Source organism: Dendropsophus ebraccatus, chromosome 7, assembly GCF_027789765.1.
Source record: "Dendropsophus ebraccatus isolate aDenEbr1 chromosome 7, aDenEbr1.pat, whole genome shotgun sequence".
Taxonomy (NCBI): domain Eukaryota; kingdom Metazoa; phylum Chordata; class Amphibia; order Anura; family Hylidae; genus Dendropsophus; species Dendropsophus ebraccatus.
The window spans coordinates 136,276,947-136,303,638 of NC_091460.1; the positions used below are offsets into that span (position 1 = coordinate 136,276,947).

At 42.3% G+C, this 26,692-nt stretch overlaps 1 long non-coding RNA gene across 1 annotated transcript; it reads left to right on the plus strand.

Moving 5' to 3' along the window:
* The first annotated feature begins 562 nt into the window (after positions 1-562).
* On the plus strand, positions 563-25,666 carry LOC138797056 (uncharacterized). Its single transcript, XR_011363886.1, has 3 exons — positions 563-637; positions 846-917; positions 25,327-25,666. It is a non-coding gene; the product is annotated as an uncharacterized lncRNA (long non-coding RNA).
* Positions 25,667-26,692: the final 1,026 nt, after the last annotated feature.

The following is a 26,692-nucleotide window of genomic DNA, read 5'->3' on the forward strand; positions in this document are numbered from 1 at the left end:
TAAATAAATAAACATATTACATATCGTAGCGTGCGGAATTGTCCAATCTATTGAAATATAATATTATTGTTCCCGCTCGGTGAACGGCGTAAAAAAAAAAAACAAAAACGCACCAGGTTTGCTGATTTCATTAAATTATATATCACAAAAAAAATTATAAAAAGCAATCAAAATTTTTTTGTTACACTAATATGATATTAATAAAAACTAGAGATCATGGCGCAAAAGAATTACACCCTAACCAGCCCTGTAGGTGGAAAAAAAAAAGCGCTATGGCTCTTAGAAGGCGGGGAGGAACATTGCATTAATTTGACCTGGATTTTTGTGCATCAAAGGGCTCTGTCTTGAAGGGGTTAATAGAAGTAAATTGAAAATTTCTGGCACCAGTTGATTTAAAAGAAAAAAAATAATTGGTGAACTACTGTACCCCCTTTAACTTCAAGAACTGACTGTTCACGCTGCCTTATACGTCCTATAGTTGTCATTATGATGTTACAGTATGGTAAATTTAATTCATTTGTCCCTTTATCTTTCCGTTGTCATCATGTGAAAATAATTTTTTAGAAGATTCCTTGCCCTGGATTATAATTGGTTGAAACCACATTCATTAAACTGAAGCATGTTTCTGTGTGTGCAGGTAATAGAGTCATATTGTGATGTATATTAAACTCATAGATAATCCAGAATGGGGGGGGGGGGGTAGTTTGACATATTAACTGAGTGTGAACTATGCCAGAGTGTCAAACTAAACATCCATTTTATAGAATGATTCAGCAGTAATTTTCGAGTAATATCTGAGATTTGATTTAATAGTCTTGTTCAACCTTTCGCACAAAAACATCTAGGTCAAGTCCCAACAAGAACTCCCGAACGCAGTAAAAGATGTTTATACAGAAGTCCTAATCCAACCAGATGAGGTATTTCCACTTTCCTAAGAATGTCTTCATCACAATAAGTTTATAGCACAGACAAGCAGAGAGCATCATAGATGAAGGTTGTGAACAAGTTTTCAAAAACTAGAATGAAGTTTTTTTTGTGTGTTTTTTTTTTTTGTTTTTTTTTTTTAGTTTTTAGATAACTAATGTTGCTAGGGCAACTTTTGTGTTTTGACATGCTTGGAATGAACGCGAGTGCTCCTCTTGTTTGGCTTATGATCAGATCCTTTCGTGTTATAACATGCAAGAAAGAGGCTACAGGAAGAGGAACAAAAGGAGAAAACCCTTCAAAATATATCCACACAAAAAGCTATAAAACGTGTCACAAGTGAAGTGCGGGGCAATAAGCCTGCTCGCAAACATCCTCCAGCATGCACCTTTACGCAAGCTGCATTGTGGGTACGGATGTGCTTAGCAGCTATGGAAACCATATAGTAAAAAATAATTTATACAAATGATAATCACATGTCATAAAAAAGAAACATCGGGGCATGAAAACTATCTAAAATAAAAAAAAACTGTCTTGCCCGTAGCAACGAAAAGTACAAAGTGCAGTTTAAAAAAAATAAGCTGATTGGTTGCTTTGGGCAATAATTCTGTATGTTTGCTGGTTATATTGCAGACTTTATGTATGCCATTGCTTAGAACTTTACTTAGGCTAGTATATTTTTATTGGGATTGTCTGTAGAATGTGTGTGTTTTGGCATTTAAAGGAGAAGTCCAGGGGGAAGGGGGTAAAAATCATTACGGGCAGTGGGTGGGGGGAAATAAAAAAGACACTAAGCTTACCTGTCCCTGTGTCCGTTTCATGACCAGTCTCCCATAACCCGCTGGATGTCCTCTTCTCCCCGGTTCCGGGTATGTCAAGATCTGGTTAAAATGTCAGAGGCGGATGGGATTTAGCCCGCTCAGAAAATCAGTGAATGCAGCAGTGTCCCACCCCAGTCACTGACTGGCTGAGCGGGGCATCCATCAGTCGGGTTGTGTCGTAGCCGAAGGGGAGCTGAGAAAACAGCCAGCTGAGGTCTGGGAGCGGGACATGGCGCTGCGCAGGCACCAGGCCTAGTATAGGACTTCACTGCATTGAGCGCTTTCACTAGCAGCAGGCAGTGTTGTCGTTTGGCTGGTCTCCCTGAGATCAGTGATCTGTTTCTCTTAAAGCGAGTATGATGTATTTTTTATGTTCCCCCACCCCTGGCCTGAAATACTTTTTTTGCCTCCCCCCATACTTCTCGTTCACACTACATATATTTTCGTAAAACTACAGCCGTTGTTGCCGATTATTACGAAAATATACGTAACATTGCCGCCTATGGAATCCCAGCCGAAGTGTATACACATGGTATACACTCCATCCGGGATCCCCAGCGGCGCAGCGAGAAACTGATATGTCAGTTTTCTGCGGCCGCTATTCATTGAATAGCAGCCGCAGAAAACCCTGTCAGTGCACACTGCGGAGCAAGCGTCTGTGGCCGCACGCTCCATTGTGTGCAGTGGAGAGTTTTGATGCGGGCGCGAACGGATGTGCCCACATCAGAACTCTGCGGTGCTAAAGATCATCCAGACGATACCGTTGTACCGGCCGGGATGATCTTTTCTGGGACCAGCCGTTCCGTGAACCGGCCGGCCCAGTCTCTTACAAGGTCTGAACATGGCCTAAGGATCTATAATATTCTTTCATGAGGGTATACATCAATTAGGGGAGATATACTCTTGTATAAAATGGTAGCACTTGGGGACAGCTAATTGGACAGAACTCCTAATTTTTGTAAACATTTTTATTGTTTTCTGACTTTAAAAAATGTTTTTTTTTAATGTGGATTCACAATGCAATAATTTCCTCATGTGTTTTCTCTGTGTGCGGGTTAAACACGTCAAAGCCAGGAACAGACTATAAACAGAACAGGTCATGAGATTTCTCCTCCTCTCAAATCCATTCTCAGCCTTGGCTTCAAAAATCCGTCAAATAAATTGGTCAGATATCCCTGTGTGTAAACGGACATTAGATGGCAGCACAGGTCTCCGCCAAGTTACAGTCGCTCCCCCGCACAATGGGCTCTCCCAGCTTGCAAGCAGGACAACTCACAAAACTGTAAAAAAAATGTAAAAAAATCTCTCTTCACTTACTGCCTGTGGGGATCCCGAGTGCGGCAGACTCCAATCTCTTTTTCTTAAAGAACCAAAGCCTTTACAACTAAATTCGAGGAAATGTTTTAATTTATCTGAATACACAGGGTGGTCAGAAAGTAGGTGGACAGTACGTGTAATAGGGTTATGAAGGGGGAGATTTATCAAACATGGTGTAAAGTGAAACTGGCTCGGTTGCCCCTAGCAACCAATCAGATTCCACCTTTCATTCCTCACAGACTCTTTGGAAAATGAAAGGTGGAATCTGATTGGTTGCTAGGGGCAACTGAGCCAGTTTCACTTTACGCCATGTTTGATAAATCTCCCCCTTCATAACCCTATTACATATTACCTATTATATATATATATATATATATATATATATATATATATATATACACACACATATTTATATAATAAATATATACATATTTATTATCATTATTTCTAAGGTTCTATATTTTAGCCTTCTATTACATGATGAGGTTTCCCAGGAGGTGATAAGTCCTCTTTAGTGTCCTTGTTCATTGGCATCCAGGAAAATCTGTGTGACCGAGTTGATGTTAAGAAGCATTTCATGGCGCTTATGGAACAAAAAGCAGAATCAAGCGGTGAACACATCCACTCATCTGGGGTTTACAGGCAGCTCAAACACATTCTTTTATGTTTTACTTTTGACTTACAGATTTGATTCAACATTTCACAAATTAGCTAATCTCGGTTTTTTTCACAGCGATTTTTACAACAATTACTTTGAGGAGAGAGGCTTTAATAGAGACCCAAGTCCGCCATGTCTTTGACAATCCCGTTCCCTCATTGCCATCTATGATGTCTCACAGATTGTGGGTCCAGCTTGCATGGTACTTGCATTCTTCATTTGGTACATTGTGGTACTTCTTCCATATCCCGGGGCTTATATCAGCTTCATATCACTGTTTATAACTGAACACATATCTATGTTCCATTTATGAAATAGAGATACTTCCCATAGACATGTATGATCATCAGATGTAACATTACTATACATAACACCAGTGCCTTATTGTTTTAAAGCATTTGTAGAAACCATGGTAATCTTAAAGGGGTACTCCGTCAAAAAAGGTTCAAATCAACTGGTTTCAGAAAGTTACATAGATTCGTAATTTACTATTTAAATCTCATGTCTTCACATACTTATCAGCTGCTGTATGTCCTGCAGGAAGTGGTGTATTTTCTCCAGTTTGACACAGTGCTCTCTGCTGCCACCTCTGTCCATGACAGGAAATGTCCAGATTAGCAGCCAATTCCCATAGAGAGCCTCTCCACTAGACATCTAGAGATTAAATGTAGCTGTCATGTTTGACAGCTGCATTTAACTGCCCTAATTATGGCGATACTACCTCTGAACTCCCCCTTGTGGCGCAATGATGTATCTAATACCTCATGGGTCGTTAAGGGGTTAAATAACGGACGTCTTTTGAGGAGGATGTCAAATAATGTTCTAGACAACTATTTTTGGACGTCTTTTGCAAACAGCGGACGCTATTTTTTAGTTGTTCACACACAATTTTTCTTTTTTCACCATCATTTCACCGTTTTTACCATTGAATTCAATGGACTTTTCAATTAAAGACACATTAAAGGCCGATCAGTCCACCTGACCTAGACTAAGGGACCAATAGCCGTCACTGCACTGATGGGCAGACAAATAACGGACATCATTCTAAAAAATTATAAGTGGACAACAAGAAACGTTGTGTGAACATTGCCTCAAGGTGTCAGTCCCTGCTGCCCAACACGACACAGGGACCCTGACACCGACTGGCTGAGGGGGCAAGGTCATTGTGCCAAAACAATACTGCACAGCAGGGCCAACACCGTTTTAAGGGGTGAGAGTCGGAATTATAATATCTCCTCCATATTCTATATATTTTGTTAATGCTGCAGACACATTTCATACTTCTCCAATGTTGTATTCCAGTGCATTTAAAGTGTTACTGTCGTTTTTTTTTTTTTGTTTTTTTTTGGAAATCAATAGTACAGGCGTGTTTAAGAATGTTTGTAATTGGGTTTATTAGGCAAATATGCCATTATCTGCAGTCAAAAAGACTTTCCCCAGGTCCCCTCCCTCCTCTCTCTCATTCACTGCTCATTATTAGGAAATCTCAACTCTTTTACATCAGTCGAGCCCTGTGTAACCTATGGAGAGGGGAGAAGGGAGATTAGTTGCCAGCAGAGAGCAAAGGATTACACAGCGGGAGCTGTATGAAAGCTGGTTTACAGAGGTCAGAGAGGTCATTGCTGACTTCAGAGGAGATAACCCGGTGATATACCTGTAAATTAACTCTTTGTTGTCCTGTTTTCGTGCCTCATCTCCCTCCAACCCTCCCCTCTCTATAGACAATCATGGAGACGGGGGGGAGAGCTTCAAACTGCTTTTTCATGATAAAAATGCTTTTTCGGCTATTAAACCTAATTACAAAGTTTCTTAATATTGCCTGTACTATTGATTTCTGCCAAAAAAAAATAAAAAAAATAAAACTACAGTGACACTTGAAATAATAATTTCCTTTATATTCAGAGATTGAATTATTTTTTTTTTAGTTCACATAAGGCAAACTGGATTGCTACATTCCTAAAATAGGAAACATGTTGTATGGTAAGGAATGGGCTGTTTTATAAACATGACAGAGTTCCTTAAGCGTGCATTATCAGCCACACTTCATTTACTTGTGGAATGCACCTCCATATGGCTTTTCCAAGTGTTAAATGTTTCGGTTTAGGTATAGAACACAAATAATTCTGGGTCAATAACTCCCGCACCACTAAACATCCTTTTCTTTCTTTACACCGCAAAGTCAAAGGACAGAGAAACATTGTGTAATTTATGACAGGTCTCTTTGTGATCTATGTGGACTATCTCGGGGATATAGGTCTAACTATTAAAGGGGTATTCCGGCTAAAATCTTTTTCGTTCAATCCATCTGGTTTAATAACCTTATACAGATTTGTAATTTACTTCAATTTAAAAATCTCAAGTCTTACAGCACTTATCAGCTGCTATATGTCCTGCAGGAAGTGGTGTTTTTTTTTCCAGTCTGACACAGTGCTCTCTGCTGCCACCTCTGTCCATGTCAGGAACTGTCCAGAGCAGGAGAGCTTTTCTATAAGGGATTTGCTACTGCTCTGGACAGTTCCTGTCTTGGACGAGAAAGAAAAAGCAAAAAGTGCAAAAATGAAAATGGGCTTTGTCCTTAAGGGGTTAATAAAGTGGCCATACAGGGCACAGTGTTAAGCATACCTTCAAAAATTTATGTTGGTCAAGAAGGAGCACCTGGTTTTCCCCATGATCATTGATCTCTGCACGCTTCTCCGCAAACAATGACAACAATAGCAACACAAGAACATCTGGATAAATGTTACAAATGTTCCCAGTGCAAACAATATTTTGAAGTCAAAAACAGTGAGATGCTATCTCGACCTTATTTGAACTTACTTCTTCCCCACCCTCCATTCATAAGGGATGTTTGGCTGCAGTTAGACTACATTTTACTTTTAACAGAAGATGGAACTCTTTTATTTGCATCATCCTCTTAAGATGTATAGCCTTCAGGCTGGTTTTACACATTGTGTTGTTTGCATTTCTGTCTCATTCTGAAGGTTAGGGGCAGGGGCGTCACAAGGCATAAATGTCCCTGATATTAGTATCAGTATTAGTAGGTGTACTCATTGTATATACTGACAGGAGCTCCCTGTGTACTCATTGTATATACTGACAGGAGCTCCCTGTGTACTCATTGTATATACTGACAGGAGCTCCCTGTGTACTCACTGTATATACTGACAGCAGCTCCCTGTGTACTCATTGTATATACTGACAGGAGCTCCCTGTGTACTCATTGTATATACTGACAGCAGCTCCCTGTGTACTCACTGTATATACTGACAGCAGCTCCCTGTGTACTCACTGTATATACTGACAGCAGCGCCCTGTGTACTCACTGTATATACTGACAGCAGCTCCCTGTGTACTCACTGTATATACTGACAGCAGCTCCCTGTGTACTCACTGTATATACTGACAGGAGCTCCCTGTGTACTCATTGTATATACTGACAGCAGCTCCCTGTGTACCTCATAGAGCTAAAATCAGACTCCCCTCCCCCAGGCTGTACTGTCCTGCTCTGTTTTGTTTCTGTCCATAAAATGGCCGACATGGAGGAGCATGTGACTTAGCCCCACCCCCAGTGTCCACCACTGAGTCTGTATATGTCTATGGAGGACACAGGGGGCGGGGCATGGCCACATGCTCCTCCATGTCGGTCATTTTATGGACAAAAACAAAACAGAACAGGGCAACCCAGCCTGGAGGAGGGGGGGGGGGGCTGATATTAGCTCTATGAGGTACACAGGGAGCTGCTGTCAGTATATACAGTGAGTAAAGTTACTAATACTGTATACTGACCTATTTTACTAGAAGTGGCCAAACCCTTTAACCAGCTTGGGAAAAACAAAAAAGAGCAACTTACCTTTCACCCGCTCCCCAGCATCTCCTCTCATGGCACGCATTCTCCTCTCTCATCTTCTGTTGCAGGCAGCTTGGTACAGAGTCACTGCCTGCACAGGATATCCATCAAGCCACTATAATTCATCTTCATGTGTGTGTCTTTAAGCATACACATAGGTGAATGATATAGGGGCTGCAGAGCACATGCGACACAGGAAACGAAAGGAGCGGCTGTGGAACAGGTGACAGGTGAGTTGCTGTTTGTTTTTTTTCATTTAATTTTTCAGGTGGGTGCCCTGCATGAAGGGCACTATTAAGGGGTATTTTTATGGGAACTAATACTTCATGGGATACAGAAGGGGGCATTATTACTATTTTGGGCACTATAGGTGGGCAGCTTGTGCAGAGGTTGATATGTGGCATTATAAAAGTGCAGAGCCTAAGATGTGTGTTTGACAGATTCTGCATAGAATAGTGACCAAAAGAAGTCATCATGACATTAGGGGCAAAGTGGGGAAGACAGTGAAAGGTCACTTGTGAGTCACTGGATGTACAGTAACTGTGCTGTAATATGCTTACTGTATTAGTTTAATTACATAGTACTCTGGCTCCCTCTGCTGGCTACACACAATAATGCATATAGAGTAATTAAAGAGCTTCGTGCATTTCTGTGACTGCCTATAGCCCTTATACCAACATCACAGAGAGGAGAAAAAAAGCAAAAAAAAAAAAAAAAGCACTAAAAAAGCCAGGAAAAAAAAACAAAAGGTAAAAAAAAAAACTGAATTTTTTTTCTCTGTGAGAGAGCTGAAATGTAGCTATCACTTTGGGAGTGCCTGAATTTTTTTTTCTTGCAAAAAATAATATTTTTAAGGGAAACACATTATCACTGTTGCCTTACTTCACCAGTATCCCTTTGACCTCTGTGAGTGTCCGACACATGTTTCGCACTTCATCAGGAGAAGCTCCTGTCTGCCACCTCTGTCCAAGACAGGAATAGTCCAGGACAGGAGAGGTTTCCTATGAGGATTTGCTACTGCTCTGGACAGTTCCTGACATGGCCAGAGATGTCAGCAGAGAGCACTGTGTCAGACTGAAAAGAAAACACCATTTCCTGCAGGACATACAGCAGCCGATAAGTACTGGAAGACTTGAGATTTTCAAATAAAATTAAATTACAAATCTATACAACCTTCTGAAACCAGTTGAACTGAAAGAAAAAGAGTACCCCTTTAACATAGCAACCCAATTTTAATAGACAGCCTATGATCAGGCAGTGGAAATAATTTGAAAATAGTCTTTCCAACACTCATCGGATAAAACTACTATGAGGGATTTCCTTCAAGAATATAACCGTCAGGTAGAGTATTGGTGCATATAATGAGTGTTGCCAGTAATTTATATATGTGACCCATTTTTCAAGTTAGGCGTTACCTTAAATTTAGACAAGGAGATAACATATAATTATATCCTTTTGTTTAATCCAAAGAGGTGGGATGCTGATGTTTTGGCAAAGAAAAGGTTATCTATTGATATACAGTAGGTTGCTAATATATTTTTGGCAAAAGGTGTGTAAAGGTATCACACACACACACAGTATTAAGCAACTCTCCTTTTGAAGCTTGTAACTAGCTTCCAAGTGTAATAGAAAAATAGGAAACAATATATTGTAAATTAATGACTTTTTGCCCCGTGGTGATAGGTGAGATTGGATTGAAGCCAAAACCTTCATTTTGCAGAATCTTGAGCCTGGTAGTGTTGATTTGAGGAGTTTCGGTGAGTTGTTTCTACATGTCTACAAGTATATTTAGTTAGATCTAAAGAAGACGAACAGTGTAAGATGATCTTTCTTAAAATGAACCTTCTGATTCTACTTTGATTATATTGAAGCTGTAAGGGGGGGAGAAATATGTGCTTTATAAAGTAATGAATGTAAATTTCACTGTAGAGATGGATCCTAGGACTGGAAGGCACAGAGGCATGAGTAGGATCTTTTCTCGATAAGTTGTTTTATGGATATCATTTGTCTTTTTCAATTTCTATAAAAGTCAAATATTCCCCTCACAATTTAAAAAAAATTAAATGCTATACAACCTTGCCAGTCATACTTACCAAGTTCCTCTGAGCATTTTGAGCCATCTCATGCCTCTCTATGTGCTGCCGTTCTTGTTTTTGAACTTTTTTGTAGTGTTGATATACAGCTAACATGGTGCCAGCCAGGAAACTACATTTCCCATCATGCAGTGCAGCACTGTCTTTGGTCCACATGTGTCCCGCCCTCTGCTCCTCACGTGGCATGTTGGACAGTAAACACAGCGCCCTTACAAGCACCATCACCTCTTACTATCCCCTCCCCTGATGTGACAGGTGATAGGCTGCAGAGCGTCTCCCCTAACCATCTGTGGTGCTCGACCGGTGACGTACTAAGGTGTTACTGGTGACGCCACTTCTGTAGTGGTTGGTCGGTTCTGTTGTACAGTTCAGCCAAGGATGCAAATGTTGTGACGCCAGTGCTAGTCCAGTACACAGGTGTGGTGTTGGTACCTGCTTTGTAGAGCATGGCTGGCTGTACTCCCCTGAAATGGCCGGTGACCTGCCGGGCTGTGATGGATCCCTTGGACTCTTATCACGGTAGTCCTGAGTGGCAATTGAACCACCGGGACTATCGAGGCCGCCACCCACAGAAAGAGGAAAAATGACCCAAGGTGTGTGGCTAGTGTGGCCAGGTGCTAGTGTGGAGGAATGGATGACAGAGTCTCAGTGATGGAAAAAATAGAACAGCTTTACTGTACAGTCTCTTGAGAATACAAAACACGTTGGCAACGAATAGATAAATCCTTGTACAGACTTAAGTGCTTAACATGGTTTGTGCTGCAGAGATGCTTGAAGGCGTAGAATAGAGTAGAGGTAGTTGTACCGGTGCTCGAAGAGTTGGAAACAAAGTAGAGCAGCGCAGAGGAGAGGAGTCTGTTAAGGGAGTCTCAACCCAATGTAGTACTGTGCTCTGCCTGAACTTAATAATATTTGAGAGTGAAAGAGATACTTGTACCGTGTTTAGACTAATGTCTAACCACCTTCTGCCCTACAGTGTTGAGGGACTTGTCGTAATAGGGTGGTACAAGCCCCAGCCTTGGTCACCTTGGTGAAGCTAAGTGTCCGAGTCTTTCCAGTTTACTTGCACTGCGAGATAGAATACACAGACCTTCTAGTAGCTTTGTTCTATCCAGGCTAGTTCCTCCTGTGTTGTAGGACACTGCCCTGCACCTTTTAAACTGGTTCACGGTGTGGGCTGAGATTATCCCTGACTCTTCTTCCTTGGTAGTGTCTAGCTTTGCATAGTAGATAGAGGAGACTATAAGAACTGAGCGTCTCTGGTTGCTTCTGCATACACTTGTCTTAACCAACTAACTAACACTGTCTGAATTAGACTGAACTGAACTTGTCCCGGACAAGGGTCCTGGCAGAGTCAGGCCCTGGCTTGGCTACAGCAGGGAAGTCTGCTCTGTGTGTCCTCCTCCCATGAGAATCTGGGTAGAACTGAAGCTACAACTCCTCCCACCATGTTACTACTCCCTACAGGGATATGTAAGAGACCCTGTGAGTGGTGGAAAGGAATGTGTGCATAGAAAAAGAAGAAAAGTGATAGGCTAGAAATAAAGACCATCTCCATTGGGCAATAAAACTGCACCTGGAGGCCAGAGAGGCTCTTTGGAAAAAATTTCAGGAGTGCTGTATGTAGTGCTTCCTTTCCCTCTTTTTCGATTATATAAGGCTCTACAGCCTTTCACTTGTTTTGGGGGGGGCGGGGGCAGTGCCGACGGTCGGGGTGAGAATGGTTAGAGGAGATACTGTGTGGCAAGTTGAGGAACAGTGCAAGAACAAAAATAAAAGCATATTATAGAATGAAGGTAAGTATCCTTCTACATTTTACTAACTGGTAAAAGTTTTAAGGGGGGGGGGTACACCTTTAATATCCTGGATATACATTTTTTGTTTACCTGTGTGTCAAGTAATCACCAAGACTATCTGTCCATCTCAGTGGTGGATATACCATGTGTCCTGCACAGGATCTAACAGATCAGCCCCACACCTTCCTACTGTCTATTAAATTGCAGGCAAGGGAATGAGCTAAAAAAATTTCCTAGTTTTATAATTACTGGCAGATTGTGAGAGAGACATAAAAAGATCGATTGTGACTACCTACTAAAGAACAAGGAGCCTGGGGGTCTCCCTGTGTGGCTGACAATTATGTAAATGAAGGAGCGCACAAATGATCCAGCAGGTGGGGAGCAATGGTCATCAAAGCTTGGAATATGGAATCTTCAAAAACTTGTTTCTGATCGATCAGATTGCTGCAGAACCTACTTCATAGCTTCAGGTATAGCGAGGACATCGCAGGGAGTATAAACATGGTCTATCTACCTGTTGTCATCATATAAGAGGGATCTCACATTATGCATGTCCGGGGCATATCATGCCTGATATGCAAGAAATCAGAAAGGTGAGATATGAAGTATGAAGAAGGGCTGAGGTCTACATCTTGGTATCTTAACACCCTGGAAAGTATCATTTTGAGTGTCAGGTGTGTCCGCTTGATGGCTCAAGGGGAGGCCGCATGTGTAATGAGGCTCTACCCAGAGGGTACATTTAAGTGGACTGAACAATTTTACTTTAAAGTGGCCATCTTTTGTAACCACGTACTCTTATCCGCAGGATAGCGGACAAGTACGAGGTCATGGGGGTCCGACCTCCGAACTTCCTGGCGATCTCTGTATCGGCCCCCAGCTTCTGTGTTATGAATAGAGCTGCAGGTATGACACGTAACCCATGCTCTATTCATTATTATGGAGGTGCCGAAAAGGGCAGAGTAAACCGGCTTTATGAATTCTAGTGTTAAGGGTCATATGAGATGAAGCGATTTTTAACGAATAGCGAATAACGATAAACGATCGCAAACAAGAATGTTTACCGTAAATCTGAAATCGTTCAAGATATTACACAGAACAATAGTCGTTAGTTACGATCATTACAACCAGGGGCGTAGCTAGGGTTCACAGGGCCCCATAGCTAAAATTTTAAGCCCCCCCCCCCCCCCCTTGCCAACGCACAAAACGAAGCAAAATATATTTTTTTATTTTTATTTTTATTTTTTTTTTATTTTTTTCCTTTTTTTCTATTTTCCTTTCCTACATGATTGCCAGCTGGAGAAGAGAGGTCAGAGGTTATCAGTGCAGTGAAGCAGAGATCTCTGTCTTCTGCTTGATAAACCTTGTTTTGTGTTGCAGCATGTAAGTAAACATTGGGACACTTACACACTGCAGAACATAAAGGGTTAAGCAGAAGGACACATGCTCTTACCATCTTCCCCGGGCCCCCTTCCTGCACGGGCCCCATAGTAACTGCCTACCCTGCCTTTATGGTAGCTACGCCACGAATTACAACAATCATTTACTCCATCCGATACAAGCAAAAGAAGGAACGATTTGGAATTACACTAAACAATTAGTGAACGAATGCGGAATGACAGCGAACGATTAGCGAAGGTAAACAATGATTTTAGGGCCAAATCTAAATAAACGATTAACGGCCCATGAATGATTTTTCGATCGTTGCCTGCAATTATACGAAACGATTATCGTTTACATTCGAATAATGTAACAATTTTCCCCCCTATAACGGTCCCGTGTAATAGGGCCCTAAATCATGATACTGGTAAAGATGGATAGGGCAGATTCCAAAAACAGTTTGGTGACATCAAAATACAGTAATGTAGACAAGGTAAGTCAGGGGCAGTAGATCCCTCCTGTCCTAGGCCGATTGAGCAATGTTATTATGTGTGCAAGATCATTTTGAACCAGTGGATTGCTGTATTTTTGACACATTTATAGTTTAAAGGGGTTATCCAGCCCTACAAAAACATGGCCACTTTTCCCCCTCTTGTCTCCAGATTGGGTGTGGTTTCAAATTCAGTTCCATTGAAGTAAATGGCCAGAAAAAAACCTCCACTCCATCACGAGGTACTGTAGGGTGCAGGCTCAAGTCCAACGTGACTATCAGACACTATGGGGGGAAAAGTGGTCATGTTTTTGTAGCACTGGATAACCCCTTTAATGACTTTATAAATCACGCATGTCAGTAAATCGTTCATATCCATTGAAAGTTAACTCAAGTCATGCAACTTTTTTCCCTTTAAAAGATTTCAAGCTTTGATTTAACCGGGAAATGATATTTTGAGAAAAGAAGAAGAATTCCTATTAGGAGTCGCTTAAAGTTGTAATTTTCGTGTATTTATTTATTTTTAAACACATAGTTATAGGAGCAGGTGCTAGCCCTGTGCTTCTTTATGTTTCCTCTATGGGGAACATGTTAGCAAAAGGCAACTAATTGAAAATTCTACAGGGAAATTAATTCTACACACAGCTGTGGAATCACTCTTTTTAATGTGCCTGTTCTGTCAGTAGGGTAAACCTTCCAGATGTTTTATATTATGTGATGAGACCTGAAAAAATCTCATGTAACACAATTCGAAATATATCTGAAAAGAAGAAAAGATCTAAAATACTTATATTTATTTAAAAAGAATGAATGTTATCAATGCCATCATGCAGTACACTTTGGGATCGGTAAGGGTATGGTCTCACATAGTGGACAGGTTTGTGAATTTTCTTTTTCAGAGGAAAATCCACAGCACTTCAGCATCAAAATCTGCTGCAAAAAGTCCCCATTTCTTTAAAGGGGTTGTCCTGCAAAAATATTTTTCTTTCAAATCAACTGGTTTCAGAAAGTTATATAGATTTGTAATTTACTTCTATTTAAAAATATCAAATCCTCCCATACTTATCAGCTGATTTATGTCCTGCAGGAAATGTTTTTTTTTCAGTCTGACACGGTGCTCTCTGCTGCCACCTCTGTCCATCTCAGGAACTGTCCAGAGCAGGAGAGGTTTTCTATAGGAAGTTTTGTCTCGGACAGAGAGCACTGTGTCAGACTGAAAAGAAAACAACACTTCCTGCAGGACATACAGCAGCTGATAAGAATAAAAAAACTTGATATTTATAAATAGAAGTAAATTTTAAAGTGACACTGTCACCCCCTTTTTGCGTTTTGACTGCTCTCCACAGGTGAAAAGGGTAAATTTTACAGCTTTCATTACTTATTTTATATTATACATCATGGAGCTTGTTCTGGTAAAAAGTGTTTTTTATCAACTGTGGATTGGGATATGTGAGCGGGGCTTCGCGGCCTAAGCACCACATCGCCCCGCCCCTAGCCCCACTTAGCCCCGATCCCCCAACAGCCATTGGAAGGGCCAGAATAAAGATCTAGGCCCCACCTCCCTAGATTGACTCACACCAATGGCCGCTGAGGGGGCGGGGCTATGCGGCGATGGCGTCACTGATGGGGCGGGGCTAAGTGTCACTAGGGGCGGGACGATGTGGTGCTTAGACCGCGAAGTGCCACCCACATATCCCAATCCACAGTTGATAAAAACCACTTTTTACCAGAACAAACACCATGACGTATAATATAAAATAAGCAATAAAAGCTGTAAAATTTACCCTTTACACTCTGGACAACCCCTTTAATGTTGGGGCAGATATGTTGTTGATTTTCTGTTGGGGATTCTAAGGGCCCTATTCGGCCAATTATCGCTCAGTGTAATAGAGACAAAGATCATCAGCTGATCGTTTCTTCAGGTCAAGACCTAAAATCATCTGCCGCCGACCACACAACGCTACATGTAATAGTGATGCACGGCCAACAGACAGCTGAACAGAATGATATATCACTTACATTGTTCTGTGCAGCTGATTCAGAGATCTCCTCCTAAATAACATGGACAATAAGTAGTCCTCTCCATTATGTGCATGAGCCCAGTAGTCCTGGATATTCATGAGAAGCAGAAATCTCCACCCAACAGCTGCTGATTGGCAGTTATCTATCCATGCTCGTAATCTAAATACACTCTTACACCAAAGCAAATTTTCCCATAAGAAATCACTGATATGCAAACAATTGGTTCCACACCCCCAAAATAATGATTTTTTATTCTGAAAAATAAGTAAAACAAATTAAACAAACAATGAGAAACTGAAAGCTGAATATGTGATATTATAAGTAACTGTACAGTATAACAATCATCATGTGGAGTATAATGTATAGTAACTGCATAAATCTCATAACACAGCAGCAGTTTGTAGATACAGGATGGAACTGCAGATCCCCATAATGCAGGAGTGTTCAGCATGGACCAGGAAGTGAGAACCACAGAACTGTGCAGGAGGACAGAGACAGAAACTTTCTATACAGCAGTGTGAGTGCAGGCACATTATAGCAGCAGTGTGTATAGCTGAGTGTAAGTGCAGGCACATTATAGCAGCAGTGTTATAGCTGAGTGTAAGTGCAGGCACATTATAGAAGGAATGGAGAGGATGGGAAACACAAGACAGACACTGCAGGGAGCATGAAGGAATGAGCAGGGCAGATGTGGGCACTGTATAGCAGCACTCTCTGTCCAGGGAGAGAGGGGTTACAGCTATAAACAGATGACCTCCACAGTCCTGTCCCCTGATGTAAGCCCCAGCCTGAAGTAGATCTGCTATGATTTGGACTGTGGGGGAGACTCCCTGGGTCAGAGTACAGTGTTGTAGACCTCTCTATACAGACCATGCCCCTTCCCCACTCCCTCTCCCTTCCAATACAAGAAGCTCTTAAACCAAAGCAATGCTTTTAAACCAAGTTACAATTTTGATTACAAAATACTGTAGTTGAATCTAAGGAACATAGTTTTCTTTTTGCTATAAAATAGATAAATACATTTACATTTTCAGGCCCACGATGCACAATTTATAAAATGCTTATTTTTTTATTATTTAGTTCTGTTTTGTCTGTTTTGTGGGTTTCAGTATGCAGCTGTAATTATTTTACAATACGTGCATCTACATTCATTGTGTAACAATATGCCGTAATATTTCCAATGTTCTCCGACTCTGATTTATAGAGTGTTGCAATGTTTCATCGTGACATGGGTCAAATGAGAGTATCTATCACTGAAGAGGATAATAACACCTGGTCTGAATGAAGAAAAATATGGAGCATTTAAACTGTGCTGCAAAGAATTACATTTTCATAGTAAAAGAGTCAAGAGGGACTTGGATCTGTCACTTGCACCAAAAATTTATAGGGCAGCGGGATAATATGTGCAGTGATGGAACGCTATCATGCTGTCAGTTCAGGTCATTAGATCAGCAGTTGGGACTTGTGGCCATAATATAAAAATGTAGAAATGCAGCCATGTTAGACTGGTCTGAATCCAGACTTAGGCTATGTTCACACTATGTATGAGACCGGCCGTTCAGTGACTCGGCCTTGTCACGGAACGGCCGGTCTCTGAAAAGATCATCCCAGCCAGTACTGCAGTACCGGCCAGATGATCTTTAGCGCCGCTAAGTTCTGATGCGGACGCATCCGTTCGCGCCCACATCAGAACTCCCCACTGCACACAATGGAGCGTGCGGCCGGAGCCGCACGCTCCATAGTGTGCTGTGACAGGGTTTTCTGTGGCCGCTATTCAATGAATAGTGGCTGCAGAAAACTGACATGTCAGCTTTTTACGGCGCCACTAAGGATTCCGGCCGGAGCGTATACACTCTGGCGGAGATTTATCAAGTAAAGTAAAAACGGTGTAAAGTAAAAATGGCTCAGTTTCCCCTAGCAACCAATCAGATTCCACCTTTCATTTCTCACAGACTATTTTTTTTAAATGAAAGGTGGAATCTGATTGGTCGCTAGGGGCAACTGAGTTAGTTTCACTTTATACCATGTTTGATAAATATCCCCCATAGGCCGGTAACCCTTTAGTTACTTTGTCCTTCAACTATGCTTAGTGGTACATGGAATACAGTGACACCAAATGGTAGGAGTGCAAACTACATCCTTCTATCCCAGAGCATAGGAATACATGGGTACCGACCTACACATGCTCTGAAGGAGTGGAACACCCGCTCTGGGACACTGCAGATAACCTATTCTGAGGATAGCTAATCAGTATGTTCTGTCTGGAAAAATTACTTAAAAGATACAGACAAAATCAGAAAGATGCAACAGCAACCTGTAAATGTTAGGCCTTACTATATATACTCCCTCAATGTATACACAATATAGATATACAAAATGGAAAAACTGCTCTATTTTTTCAGTATTTTTTTTCTATGAAGTTCTTAGCAAACCATTTGATCAAACAGAGTGTGCCACCAATTTACAATGCATCAATATGGCCTGAAACTAGAGATGAGCGAACCTGGAGCATGCTCAAGTCGATCTGAACCCAAACTTTCAGCATTTGATTAGCTGGGGCTGCTGAAGTTGAATAAAGCCCTAAGGCTATGTGGAAATCATGGATATAGTCATTGGCTGTATCCAGGTTTTCCAGACAATCTTAGAGCTTTATCCAAGTTCAGCAGCCGCCGCTAATCAAATACCGAACGTTCGGGTTTGGATCGACTCGAACCCGAACCCGGTTCGCTCATCTCTACCTGAAACATATAACATATGGCACTGACTAATGAGTGCATGCTATGGAATAAACTGTGTACAAAGAACAAGTGGCATACCAGTATTTATACCAGGTGGATATCCCACTGGGAAGGTGGTTATCTTTGCCAGCATTAGTAAAATTATTGATTCCACAAGCAATCTGCAGTAAATATTTATTTTACTTGAACTTTATAAGAAAATTCTGTACTTAAAAATCTGCTACCACACGAAGGGATAGAGAAGAAAAATACACTTTTCTTCCCTCAACTTTATAATTTACTGTTAAATCCAAATAGTGCATCGAAAGAGGGAAAACTAACCCAGTGTTTAATGAACTGGCTTATGAAGTGTGAATCCCGTGTAGAAAATATAATGTATCTGACACCTGCGCGGGGAGACTAGAACATGCACTAAAGTCTATGTGTCATATTTTATGCACATTGAGTAATTGCAAATCTTGACATTCATCGGGCTGTACATTATTTACTTTCCTTTCACCCCTTGGCATCATTTAAACATATTAGCTGGAGGCTCTCCGATGCTTTTAATAGTGAATGCTCCGTTGTAGATAACCATAGTCCACGTTTAGTTTTGACTTCCTATTAAAATAATCAAACCTTTGAAAGTAAGGAAAAGTGTTGCTGCCAAACCCGGCTTTACTTTATAAAAAGGTTCTGCTCCTTGATTTTCCAAAGAAACATCCGTCTCGATGAACCGTTGTCAGTGAATATGTCTTTGTATGCCGGATACCATTTCATGACCTATGATCACGGTTATTAGTTGTTCCAGTATTTAGACTTCGAGCTTCCATCCCTTCATGTGTGAGCACAACTGACTATAGTATATGCAGTATGAAAAGCAGGTTTTATAGGTAATTTACGTGACCGGTTTGCGTTGATAATATTTCTGCTATGTTTAGCCTCTTTAAATTGGTGACTGTGTATTAGAAGTGCTGAATCGTTCGTTATGCGGGGACGGGGAACCTTCGGCCCTTCAGGTTTGGAATTGTAGTTTTGCAAAAGCCACAGGGATGCAGGTTCTCAGTCACTGATTTGAAGGATCTAGCACAGAATTCAATGTTTTTACCAAAATCCCAATTATTATAACATATTGCCACATGCCCATACTGCCCCCAATAACAGATGTTAGGGAAATGAATGAAGGATTATTTGATTTCCAACCTTTTGTACGGTGGATAGGTGTCGGGAGCTTATTGTCCTCTGACTATTAGAAAAGTATTAAGTATTAAGCCAAAGCGTGCATGTACATGCTGATCTAATGAGTCAATTGGGCACTTGTCATGGTAGCCTGGAGTGGCGGTAATACCCATCTCTGGTTGGACGGGCTCTGCTTCTGCAAGGTTTAGGTAGCCCAAGTATGTGGGTGTGAATGACTAGACAGAGTCCAATAAATTAACCAGGATATCGTCACTTTACTTAAAGTAACTCTGTACCCACAATCTGTCCCCCCCAAACCACTTGTACCTTCGGATAGCTGATTTTAATCCAAGATCTGTCCTGGGGTCCGTTCGGCAGGTGATGCAGTTATTGTCCTTAAAACAACTTTTAAACTTGCAGCCCTGTCATAGACTGCCGTCAACTAGAGTATCTGTGCCCTAACCTGGCACCTCCTCTCCATCCCTCCTCCCCACCCTCCTCATCATTAGGAATGCCACTGGCAGGATTTTTCCTATTCCTCTGTCTAACGGCCGGGCTTACATTTGTATATGTATTAGGCTGGCACCACCTCTCCGTCCTTCCTCGCCACCCTCCTCATCATTAGGAATAATCCAGGAACATTTACTGCTGTTTGAGCTTTGCACAGGTGTATTAACGATCCAGCCCATGTTCATTATACACACAGGTGGGGAATAGGAAGCAATCTGCCTGGAGCATTCCTAATGATGAGGAGGGTGGAGAGGAAGGATGGAGAGGGTGTGCCAGAGACTTATCCAGCTCTCTGCTGCCACCTCTGTCCATGTCAGGAATTGTCCAAAGCAGGAAACATTTTCTGTGGGGCAGGGGCGTAGCTAATGTCTCTTGGGCCCTGGTGCAAGAGGTCAACTTGGGCCCCCCCCCCTTACCACATACTGACTAACACAACCGCTGCTACTGAATAAAATCCTCTGTACATAGACCAATATCACCTCATCCAGTCATATCGAGGTGGCCCCAGCTCTACTCAGGCTCTATACACCATATACATTACAGTGCAAATATATCAGGTGACTCACAGGGGACGTCTTCTCTGATCGGAGTTCTTCCCTTTTCATCTTCTCCATCTGTCCTGGGCCGTTATGAGAACTTTTTGGAGCCACGAATCCACAGAATCTGCCAGACAAACATATTAGGCTCCTCACACTGACACCATCCTCATCTCTCTACAAACTGCACATCTGTATTGGCCCCTTTACACCCTCATTTAGTGGGTAGCCCTGACACTATGTGACTCCCTTATAGTACATATCCCCCTATTGTATACACCCCCTGTGTAGTCCACCTTATAGATGGCCCCCCAATGTTTCCCCCTTATAGATGGCCCCCTGTGTTGTCCCTATTATAGATGCCCCCCATGTTATCCCCCATATAGATTGCCCCCATGTTATCAACCATATAGATGCCCCCCATTTTATCCCCCTTACAGATGCCCCCCATGTTGTCCCCTCCTCCTGCTCCTCCATCATCATACTACTACCCCTTTCATCCTCCTGCCCCTCCATCATCATACTACAACCACCTCCACCATAATACTACTACCCCTTCATCCTCCTGCCCTTTCATCATCATACCACTTCACCCCTCATCATCCTCTTGTTCCATCATCATCATACCACTACATCCTCATCATCCTCTTGTTCCATCATCATCATCATCATCATCATCATACCACTACACCCCCCATCATCCTCTTGTTCCAACATCATCATCATCATCATCATACCACTACATCCTCATCATCCTCTTGTTCCTTCATCATCATACCACTACACCCCTCATCATCCTCTTGTTCCATCATCATACCACTACACCCCCATCATCCTCTTGTTCCATCATCATCATCATACCACTACACCCCTCATCATCCTCTTGTTCCTTCATCATCATCATCATCATCATCATCATACCACTACACCCCCATCATCCTCTTGTTCCATCATCATCATCATACCACTACACCCCCATCATCCTCTTGTTCCATCATCATACCACTACACCCCCATCATCCCCTTAAAAACAAAAAAATCTATACTCACCTGCATGATTTCTGTAGCCCCCAGGTCACACGCGCTGGCGGGCTACCCCCGGTGGGAGGCGGGGCTTAGCGCGGAGGGGGCGGAGCTTAACGCGATGCTCCCTGCGCTGGAAGTACTTCCCCCCCCCCCCCCCCCGCCGCACACAGAGCTCCCTGGGGGCCGCGAGACAGCCGGAGGCCCCTGCCTCTTGTGATCGCAAGCAAAACATTGCTTGCAGTCACAAGAGGGAGTGGGAGGCGGGCAGTGCAGTGGTAAGGGGGGGCCTCGCGGGCCCCCCCTTGGTAGCGGCCCGGTCGCGGCGGTGACCCCTGCGACCGCGGTCGCTACGCCACTGCTGTGGGTATTTGCTACTGCTCTGGACAGTTCCTGACATGGACAGAGGGGGCAGCAAGCAGCACTGTGTCAGACTGCCAGAAACCACATTCAATTTTAAACAAAACAGAAGACAGTTCACACTCTGCAGGCCCACTGCACACGTCTGTGGCCATTTTTATGGTCAGGAAATACTGATCACGAAGCCTTTCAATAGGCTTCAGGAAACCATCACTATTCCCTTAATGGAAAAAATAAAGTTAAAAAACAAAAGCCCTACTCAACTGCTGCAGTGGCGACCTCCTCCGGATCCTTCCTCCTCCTTCCTTCTCTGCGAGCGCACAGGTAACAACATTCATAGGCCGCAGCATGGGGGGCAGAGTGGCCTCTTGTGGCCGGAGGCATAATGCTAGTGGGTGACAATGCTGGGATCCAATGGCTTCTCTCCCTATCAAACACAATGCCGCATTCAACTGTAAGTGCTGCTGATACATTTAAAGGGCTAAATGCAGCACCAAGGCGCTGACACTGGCCAGGGCTGGCAAGCAGCATATCTAGAATTCTGGATACACATCCGGAATTCTAGATGCTCCTATTTGGTTCTATGGGGCATCCATGATGGAATTCTGGACAAAAATAAGACAGGTCTTATAATGCCCAGACCTATTTTGTAGCTGCGACGCCCGTCAGGAAACGTGCGCTGGATTACTTCTTTCACTCTTGCATATACTATCTGCTTCTCCTACCACTTCAGTCATGGATGCAGCCCTGGCAGTAGTGGCTCACAGGTTTTATACTTATATTGAGTTCTACATCCAGGGATATTCGACTGTCCCTTATCGTTTGACACAAAGCAAAACACTTATGAAGCAGGAATCTCAGACACATTATATAATGTCTCAAAAGACTTAAAAACTTTTGGAATCCTAAGCTAAATCTTCTCAGTACATTACATTTGTAACTAGACTCAACCCTTGTATAGAAGTAAAATTGGCTTCCATTTGCTGGCAGCTCCGCAGCACATCTGCACACCATTTTCAGGGGAAGATTACATTCTAAGAATGGATTTTGTAGAAAATATTTTTATATTTTTGCTTTTATGGTAAAAACAAAAGATGTTTTTGAAATGCTATTAAACGGAGGATACAGGTTTCCAGTATTCCCCTGTTTTTACTTGACCAGAGGTTATGTTTACTAAGAAAGCTAACATTTATACAGATTATACACTTTGTAACAGCCCGAAGCCAAAGAACACATAGCTTAAATGACTACTTTCCATCAGGTCCCTAATTTTTTGACCTATTGCTATTTATACAAGAACAGGATCTTTTCAGCAATAGTCTGTGGCACCGAAAAAAGGAAACTATGGCAAAATTTGCAAACAGTGGTTTGATGAAGGGAAAATACAAAAAATATAAATGAAAACACTGAACCTTTGAAAATATCTCTGGAATTATTGAAACTGGACGAAATCCAGTGAAAAGGAACATAATAAGCTCCTCTCAGAGTTGCTTTTTTTATTGGAGAATATAAAAGCATTTTTGTATTGTACCAGATTTAGCATACAGGCAGCTCTTTATTATTATTATTATTATTATTATTATTATTATTGATATGTTATTACGTTATCACTGCACTGTCTAGGGATGAGTGAGCAGGGCCAAAGTTGGTGTTCGCACCAACCCGAACCATCGGCATTTGAATCCTGCTGTCTCCCCATTACGTTGGAAAGGTGGAGACAGCTCGAGTCCCACCTGGAAAACAAGGATACAGCCTATAGCTGGGAAGAGACTCAGGCGGGACTCAGGCTTCTTTAAGCGGAGAGCAGTGGCAGCAGAGGCGCGTGAGCTCTCCCATAGAAAGGCTATGACACACTGAGACAGACGGGATTCCGCCGCGGAGAGTTCTGCCACGGAATTCCGCCTTATTTACACAGTGTGAACATAGCCTTATAGTTTAAACTAATGGGGTACACACATCCAACCTCAGTGCAAGAGTCGAGGGTACAGTAGGTCAGTGGTATTTTATTATTTTTTATTTTGACATTGGAGCTAAATGGGGCTTCTACCTAATAGTGGGATTACCTATTTATTGTGGACATTTTCCCACTATGGGACTTATCAATGTACATGGGGCTTCTACCTAATAGTGGGATTACCCTTGTACTAGGTTTACTGGGGGGCATATACCTAATGTGAGGGACGACACTATCTACTTACAGGTAGGGCCGTATTTACCATTAGGCACCCGTGGTCCGGTGCCTAGGGCAGCACCTTGCAGGGGGCAGCACCAGGGAGCAGGGAAACAGAAAAAACTATTTTTTTTGTTTTTATTTTTTTTGTTTCCCTCCTCTCGTTCAGACTTGCCAGTAAATATGGTGTCTTTTCCAGGGGGGTGGGGGGGTATGGTGATATTGGTCAGGTCTGGTATCATTAATAGGTGCGTGAAGATGGGGCGTCTTCAGGTTTTGTGCCTAGGGCAGCAGCAGCTGTTAATACAGCCCTGCTTACAGGGGTATTAAAGTGACTCTGTACCCACAATCTGTCCCCTCCAAACCGCTTGTACCTTCGGATAGCTGCTTTCAATCCAAGATCTCTCCTGGGGTCCGTTCGGCAGGTGATGCAGTTATTGTCCTTAAAAACAACTTTTTAAACTTGCAGCCCTGTGTCAAACTGGCGTGGCCTAGAGTGTCTGGGCATTAGGCTGGCACCACCCTCTCTGTCCCTCCTCCCCGCCCTCTTCATCATTAGGAATGCCCCAGGCAGGTATTCTCCTATTCATCAGCTGTGTGAGCCCGGGACATGGGCTTGATCGTTAAGGTACCTGTGCAGTGTTCAGACAAGCAAGGCATAGGAGAAATCCTGCCTGGGGCATTCCTATTAATGAAGAGGGTGGGGAGGAGGGTCAGAGAGGGTGTGCCAGCCTAATGCACAGACTCTCTAGGCCATGCCAGTTTGACACGGGGCTGCAAGTTTAAAAAGTTGTTTTTAAGGACAATAACTGCATCACCTACCGAACGGACCCTAGGACAGATAATGGATTAAAAGCAGCTAGAGGTTTTGGGGGGACAAATTGTGGGTACAGAGTCGCTTTAACCTAATGAGGTGATTAGCTGCCTACTGGGGCCATCTGCCTACTTAATGGGGAAGATTGGGGAATTATTGGGAAGATTACTTATTGGGGTCTCCTACCTAATGAGCCAACCTGAGTAGTGATTAGCAAACCTCAGAAAATTGTCCGGGTTTGGCTGAACAAAAACACTCGGCATTCAATTCCCGGCATCTGAAGAAGTTGGATGCCACTCTGGATCCATGTTTTCCATGCCGAATTTTGGATTTGACAATGCGGCCAACCGGTGGACCCTTCTATAGGTCAGTCGGGCAGGAACTAGCGCCCTTTAGTACAGTTCAACATGCATGCAATTTTTTTTAACTTGAGCATGAGATTGCTTACACGCCTATTTACAGCATTTCCAAATATACTTCAATATCCAGGAAATCCAGAATGAAACACTTACTATTCAGGGACGTTCCCACACACACACCACGGAAGTCTGTTTAACTTTAGCGAGATGCAGATTGAAAATGTCAGGAAAGAACAGTGTCTGCAGGAGACTGAATTCATGGACTGAATGTTAAAGTGATGCACGCTAAAGGAATATTTAACACGTCTTCCAGCAGAAATGGATAAGTACAAGGTGTTCTTGGAATCTTCTTCGGTCTGGAATCTTCTTCAGTCGTTGATTGATCATTTTCTCTATGGTGCAAAACTGGATGCAAACAGAAATCTCACCAACAACCTATCCAAGTCGAAACTATTGAAAGTCAACACTTGACTAAAAACAACTGCCAACAGGGAAAACATCCTCAACTCTTTCATTTTTTGTCTATGCAAGGCCAAACATGCTATCATTGGACTTGGTTCAATCTTACTTTAATTCATTAAACCAGTGAAACAAAATCACCATTTATAGTACATCCTTGACAGCTGGCAGATTTTATATGTTTGTACTGCTCCTGCCAATAAAAAGTTTTCATTCAACTCTGTCACGGATCCTTGGTGTACTTGAAGTGTCAGACATGTTCAGATGTACTTGTAACAATCACACGTAACATCTCGAGGCATGCATGGATCGGGATAATGCACTCTTATAATGGAAATCACATGATTGTTGTTTTACAATGCACCATAAAGAGATTTAAAAGCTGACTGCATTCAGTATAATACAAGCTTCATACACGTACACCAATACCGAGTGTGTAAAGTTCTTAATACATACTGTATGTATTTGTTTTCACATATTAAAGTATTAAAATATTCAGTTATCACATATTAAAGTGCTTTCTTTGGGACTTAAAGGGAATGTGTCAGCAGAAAATGACTTACTGTGTAAATAATGTTTTTATGTTAAACTTATTTTTGAAGAATTTTTGGCGACACTTTTTCTAATTTTTAATTTTTCAATCTATTTTATAAAATATTCTTCCAATTTTCATTCTCACCACTGGGGCTAAAACTAAGCTGAGACTTCCTGTTGTGTCTGTAGTGATAAGAGGAGGCTGCTGTAAAGTGATCTGTACAGCATTAAAGAGTCATGTGACACCAGTAGATAGAGGAGACAATAGCAGCTCTCAGTAATGTTTCACATTCATCTCAAGGGGACAGAGTCTGTCTATTGTCATCTATGTCCATGAGTCTTGCTGTAAAGCATATCAAGTGCTGTTAAAAAAAAAAAAGATGGCAGTGTTATGGTCAGTATGGCAAGGCAGTCTGACAAGACACGGACAGTGAGCCCTGAGCTGACCCCACCCACTGACCCTGCCTAATTGCCACGGACGGCCCTAAACGGCCCGGACAACCACGGAGTCGGTCCCTACACTGAATAGGTGCGACACACAGAGCACGGACAGACAAACAAAACACAATAAGAGGTGTCAGACAAACCAGGTCAGCAACAGTCGAGCGGCGAAGTACAAAAACAGCAAACAGGAGAATAGTCGAGGTCAAATGCAGAAGGTCCAGAATACAGAGATCAGTGTAACT